Below are 6,480 nucleotides of genomic sequence, written 5' to 3' on the forward strand. Positions count from 1 at the left end.
ACAACATGTCAATAAAAGATAAGCAAAACAATAAATAATAATAATTATACAATGGTTCAAACCAAAGATTCCAACTTCGAAGTAACATTTTACATTACTGAAGCTATGAAATTTATTTTCATTTACAAAAATTTTTACTGGTATTTTTGTGGCGCGGTTTTTTTCTTGTTTCAAAGAATTTATTAACGATCGAGGGTTGATTCAAGATATGAATTGAAAAACAACAGTCCGTAGATGAAGCGTGCAAACAATAAATACAAAAAAAAAAATTAACTAATCACAAAAGACAATGAAAAAATAATGTAAAAAAATAGAAAAAAATGTAATCGGTCATATTGGTTATACAGGATGATAGTAATTTCCAATAATGTTCGACAAAATTTTCAGAAAATTTTATTCATCCTTGCCTGCTTGATTGCAATGTTGACTTCTTTAAATCAATTTGAGCTTATGGTTTTATGAGTGTGGTGTAGGTAAAATGAATTAATGGGTTTATAATTTGAGGGAAAATTCAAATTAGTTTTTGAACGTTTGATACTGGGATTTTATTTTTAAGGATATATTAAAATTTTAAGAAGTGTGTAAATTTAATTACCATTTCTTCTATTTCTCATATTTATTCACCTATTTTAATATGAAGTTTTTTGTTATAATAATTATTGATCATTGTATCAACAGAAATTGAATTGTTTTACCAACTGCTTATACAAGCTTTTTATACAAAAAAATTATTTTTTAGTTTAAATTTTAACAATAAAACAAACAACTCATTGATTTGAAAAGATTAGCTCCACAGATTTTGTGAAAATTTTTTACATGCTCGTCGCCCAGCTCAGATTTCTGTCACGTCCGAGACTTTCGTAAACATCATTTTACACCGCCTGAAAGTTTAGGCTCGTGTTTTGCAGCTTTTAATCAAAATTATCCCACTTTCAAAGCACCTCAAAATGCTTTTTACGCGGGATTATCTAATAAATCACCGCGGCGGGTCTCGAGCAGAGAGTACGGCGCGTTGCCTAAGAGAGAGAAAAACGGGTTTATTTTATTTGTGAGGAGCTTGCGGGGCCATTTCTCACCGCGGCGCACAACAACACACACGCACGACAATTGCGCTTTAATTTTTGACACCCAAGACGCGCGCTGCTCTCTCTCTCGTCTTGATTAGGGACAAAGACAAAAGTGCCACGAAGAGAGAGAGAGAGGAGTGGACCTGGCCGGCGTCGAGCTCTCAAGTTGCCGACAAATGAGGCCTGTCGGCGGTCGCGGTGTCTGTGTGTTTGCATCTGTCAAGTCACACACACTGCACGCAGGTGCCTGTTATCCTTTGTAATTTTTCACTTCCCTCTCTTCTGGAAAATAGGAGTGTCCGTCTCCGCGAAAAGACTGATTGCACGCATTTGACTGACTCGTTGGACCTAAGCTGAAAATTGTAATTCATACAGCAATTTCTTTCCTCGCTCGAAACTAAAAACAAACACATTTGTCCGCTGCGCTCAAACCTTACAACTCGCGAGACAGAGAAAGAAAAATAACTGCTGAGTAAGCATGGCAAATGAAACTTGCCGGGAGATACGGTTACAAAAAGCATCTCGTGAAAAACATTATTAGAGTCAAAATATAGTTAAATTAATCACATCATATCTGAAGAGGAAGGTGTATTGCAGTAAATTAATTTAATTGAGTAATCGATGAAGGAAGAGTTAAAACAAATTTTTAGACTCATGGCAATGAACTTAATTGAAAACAATAAAACTTAAAATTAAAGTGAAAAAAGAAGAAATTGAAGTTTTACTATGGGATGAAATGTGAAGAGAAAAAAATTATTTGAATAATATTCAGGTCAGCAATAATAATGATGATGAATAGCCTTTACCTCGCGTTTTCTTAGGAAAATGTCACTTTAAATTTTGGCCAGATTCGTTAATCTTCCAGGTTTTTATGTGCATTTTAAGTTCACAAGCATTAGTGATTCTTGTAAGAGCAATTTAATGTTTCCCCTGTTAATTAAGATTATGGAAGAATATTTTATAAACTTTTAAAAAATATATAAATGAATTTAAAATTTTGTTCTTTAGTCGTGCAACAGTTAATTAGTTAATATAAAAAATATTTGATTTATGATTATTGATATAGGAAATGTATAGAGCAGAACATCTTTTTCTTTTAAATGAAAATCGCTGTTTTTTTTTGTCTGTTGGAATGTTTGGACTGCTTTGTCTCATAATTATCTTTTAATTAGGAGCGAGTTCGCCGAAACGCAGGTTTGCTCACTTTGGTTAGTTAGCGGGTTGATCGAAGAAGCGACAAGTGAATTGTTTTTTCTTTCAGCGTTGGGAGTAGCGATTGTGTTTGTGTTGCCGCAGGAGAGAATAATAATCAGATCGATTCCGCAGGTGATCATTAATTAACATTTTTTTGCTGTTGGCCAGCGCGGCGTTGAAAGTGGAAGTGGCTGCCGGCGATTATTTTCTTTCCGAGCTCGGCTTGCTTATCTCTCTTTCTTTTTCCAAGTAAGATAAAATGCTGATGTCTTCATTAGCAGACGTAATGAAGCATTATTGTTGTCTGGCCGCCATGATAATTAATTATTGCGCCGTGCATCTGATAAAAAAGCGTGCGCTCCTCTAATCAGAATTATTTATTCATTCTGCGCTGATTATTTGTTCTCCCATTGAGCTTCGATTTTCTAATTGGCGTTCGGCGGCCCTTTTCAAGGCTCATTACAAAGGGAAAAGAGCAGGGCACGTGCATACATTGAGATTAAGTCCTTGTGCACGTCACCCGTGCAAATTGAAGCCAGAGGGCTCTTCGCAACGGATTCGTCACTTTGAAGAGCACTTAATTAACAATTATTAATTGGCTAATCGGGTTGCCTGCCAATTATTAATCAGCACATTGCTATAAATTCCTGTATTCTCAACGCTAATTTTCTTTCTTTTCATTTGATCTTTGAGGCTTCTAATGTTAACTTCGTGTTATGTTCGGAAACATTCACATTTAATTTCACGCGAAAGGAATTTTTGTGTTAATTTTGCAGCAATTTTTAACCAGTTTTTATCAGGCTAATCTGGAGAAGAAAATTATCTTCAATAAATTCCTAATATGCCAATTAAGGTCTCACAATCAGTGCAAATGATTTTATAAATGCAGGAATATTAAGGATAAGACCATAGCCCACAATGCGATTGGATGACACATCGTGATATTGACAAAAGTGCGAATCGTACTTTAACCTTGTGGTCAATAATTTTTGCCCAATTTTATTTCTTCAATTTGTCCATCTAATCTAAAACCGATGATATTTGAATGATTCGGAGAGCAGAAGTTAGGCAAAATATTTACATGGAGGACGCTTTTGTTGCCTACATTTAAAAATATAGGCAAAAATTAATAGCCGTTCCAGAGTTCCCAAGTTGCATATTAATGAAAATCTAAAAAGAAACATGCAAGTGTTAAAATTTAAATTTATTTGACTAGTTTTCATACATGGAAAAAACCTTTAAAATTGAAATTAACCTCAAAATTTATTGCTAAAAATCTCTAAAAATCTAAATATTTTTTAACATAAATTCTTATCATTCTTAACTCGCTGACTTTTTTTTAAGAACGTCATTCAACTCTAATTTCCTTTTAATGGACTGATAAATTTATTGAACATGAAAGGATCGATGTTTGTTTATTGTTGATAAAAATGCGTTGGGATCAAGGAACCTCTAGTGCAGTGACGTGGCCCGCCAAGACCCCACAGATAGGATTTGTTTCGGATTGGAAAAGAACGAGGGCTCTCTCTTGGTCTCGGGCGCATTATAATATCGAGAGGTGAAAGAGCGAATAAGTTCATCAACCAAAATTGTATACTTTCCGCAGTAAAATATGTATTTAATTAAAAGTGTGTTTTAATAGACATATACACGTATCATATAATTAAAAACAAAATTTCAAACTGATCGATGTGGGTGGGTGATAATTACAGCCTGCGAGAGCGCAACCTGTTATTAAAATCATGCGCGTACATAATGGAAAATGCGCTATTATATTAAAGCAGTTCAGCGAGTAATATATTTTATCACGTGTATGTATTGACTAAAAATTGATAATTAATAACATGGTGCGCACGCATGCCCTCCCATTTCCTGTTTAATCATGTTTCTCTCCGCGAGTCGGGCCCATAAATCGGCCCCGGTGTGTTATGCATTCTGGGAATTATTCTCATGCTCGAAATTTCGCTTCTCGGAATTATTATTTTATATAGATATTCATTTATTAATCCCATCTCGGCGGCAAACGAACGAGAGCAATACCTGAGGTCTATTAGCACCAAATGGATACTTTCACGCAACGCTGACGCACTGTTTTTAATTTAATCTCACACCGACGCGGCCCCTTAATCTCGGACCGAAATCTGATAAAGTAATTGAGAGGATGTCTCTCGTACTAATTAAATCTGCTCCAATCAAGAAGGAGAAAACTAGATATACAAAAATACAGAAAATTTTCTCCGATTCAAAGGGAGAAAGGAAAAATCATATTCTTAACTTAATATGCGAGAGTCTGGTGCGAGCTTCAGGTCAACCAGTTGTGGCGCCAGATCCTGCTGCAGCCGATTCAATTCTCTAATTATCATTTTGAACAATCAGTAATGTCGCGCGCACGTGCAAAGTGCCTAAAAAGTGGCGCATCCTCCGTCTGACTAAATGCGGTCGTGTTTCTTTCTTTTGAATTATGGCTATTTTTAAAAACGGGAATTTGTTTAAATTTCCTGTTCAACTTTGGTAATATTCACTTCTAGAATAAATATCAACCGAGTTTTTTAATTTATGCATTTTTTAGATCAAAAAAATTGTTTCGCTTCTATTTTTTTTTTAAATGAAATTCCAATTTTGAAAGTATATTTTGTGTACACCATTTGTGCTAGTAAACAAAAATAAACAACAATCAAGAATTTGTTTGAAGAAGTTGACACTCGAGGAGATGATCATGGAAATGAAGAAGTCGGGCTTTTCCTCGTTGCAAACAAACGGCTCTACCAGTTTCGGTCACGGTCTGCTACCCTATTTCATGAGCAAGAAATTTGTTAGTTTTAAGATTTTTATTTTTATGTTAAAATGTGGTTTTTCAAATTTGCTGATTTCTTTCTCATGAAATAGGGTCGCAGACCGTGACCGAAACTGGTAGAGCCATTTGTTTTTGATTAAAAACAATTTTTTGCAACGAGGAAAAGCCCGACTTCTTATCATTTCCAACAATCAAGAAATAAAAAGATCGAGAATTCCAAATTTGAGACTGAAAACTGGGTTAAAATCTTTCTTAAAAATCTTAAAGTAATTGAAATAATACATAACCGTTTTGAGCGCAATCCATCATCCAACTCATATAAGGCAAACTCTAAAATTTGTTTTAGAGAAAATGATTTTTTTCCCTCCTTTGTCCTCATTCCCTTTTTTTTATCTGAAAAATTAATCGGAGCCAAAAGTTCAGCGTCCAAATCATAGCGCACGCGGTATATTCGAAAACGGCGATAAATTATTCCAAGATCCGACCCAGCGTTGAAGTCTCTCCGAAAGTGAAGAGGCCTTTGTTCGTCCCCGGTTTATTACGATTGCTGCTCGATTTGTATATTTATGTGTATTGGAGCGGGAGAGAGAGAAAGATCGCCTATCAACACTTCCAGAGGTGAAGAACAAATAAAGCAACGAAGGGAATTCAGCGTGTTCGGAATAAACATGCAGATAGGCAACTCTACACAGTCGTCGTCGGGCAAACAGAGATGAAGATAAACTACATTATATTATGGACAGCAATATTTGTGTAGGCACCTGCCGAGCGAGCTGGCGGCCCGAGTGCACCGCATAATATTAATATTGGTCCGGCCGGCCGGCCGGCCGAGAAGAGGAGTGCTGAGGATGAGGAGAAGAGAGCAACAATATTGCTGATGGGGTGACCCTAAGCAGAGTGATGCACACACCAAGGTCGTGAGAAAAAGACAAGAGTTAAATAAAAGTGGGCGTCGCTCTTGCTATTATACCTGTGTACACTTCGCTTCTTTGGCTCGCCAACTTTGTGTGCGGCCGGCAGGTACATACATAATTTTAACAGGGCGCATATTTCACCTCTTGTTCGCACTCTTTCGGCACAGAATTTACCTTTTCTTTCTTGCATCTATACCAAATGTCAAATGCGTGAGCAGAGCGAATTGTCGTGCATGTCATTAGAAAGGACCAACAATGAAGTGAATGATAATTTACAATTAGATTAGCTTTGTTTTCGATCACGAGTTCGAGCAATTACCGTGCGAGTCCACATTATTGTGCTCCATTGTGAATTGCTAATGAAATGATATATAATGTGATGCCCTTTGGAACGAGCGAAATTGTCCATCATGCCGCCACGCGTGATCTGGCTGATCCGCTAACCCGCAATGCAAATTGTAAAGAATTTTGTTTTTAATCATTTTTTAAGCTACAAATTTTTTTGAACATA

This window comes from Neocloeon triangulifer, unplaced genomic scaffold (genome assembly GCF_031216515.1).
Source record: "Neocloeon triangulifer isolate White Clay Creek 2 clone unplaced genomic scaffold, ASM3121651v1 ptg000022l, whole genome shotgun sequence".
NCBI classification, from domain to species: Eukaryota; Metazoa; Arthropoda; class Insecta; order Ephemeroptera; family Baetidae; genus Neocloeon; species Neocloeon triangulifer.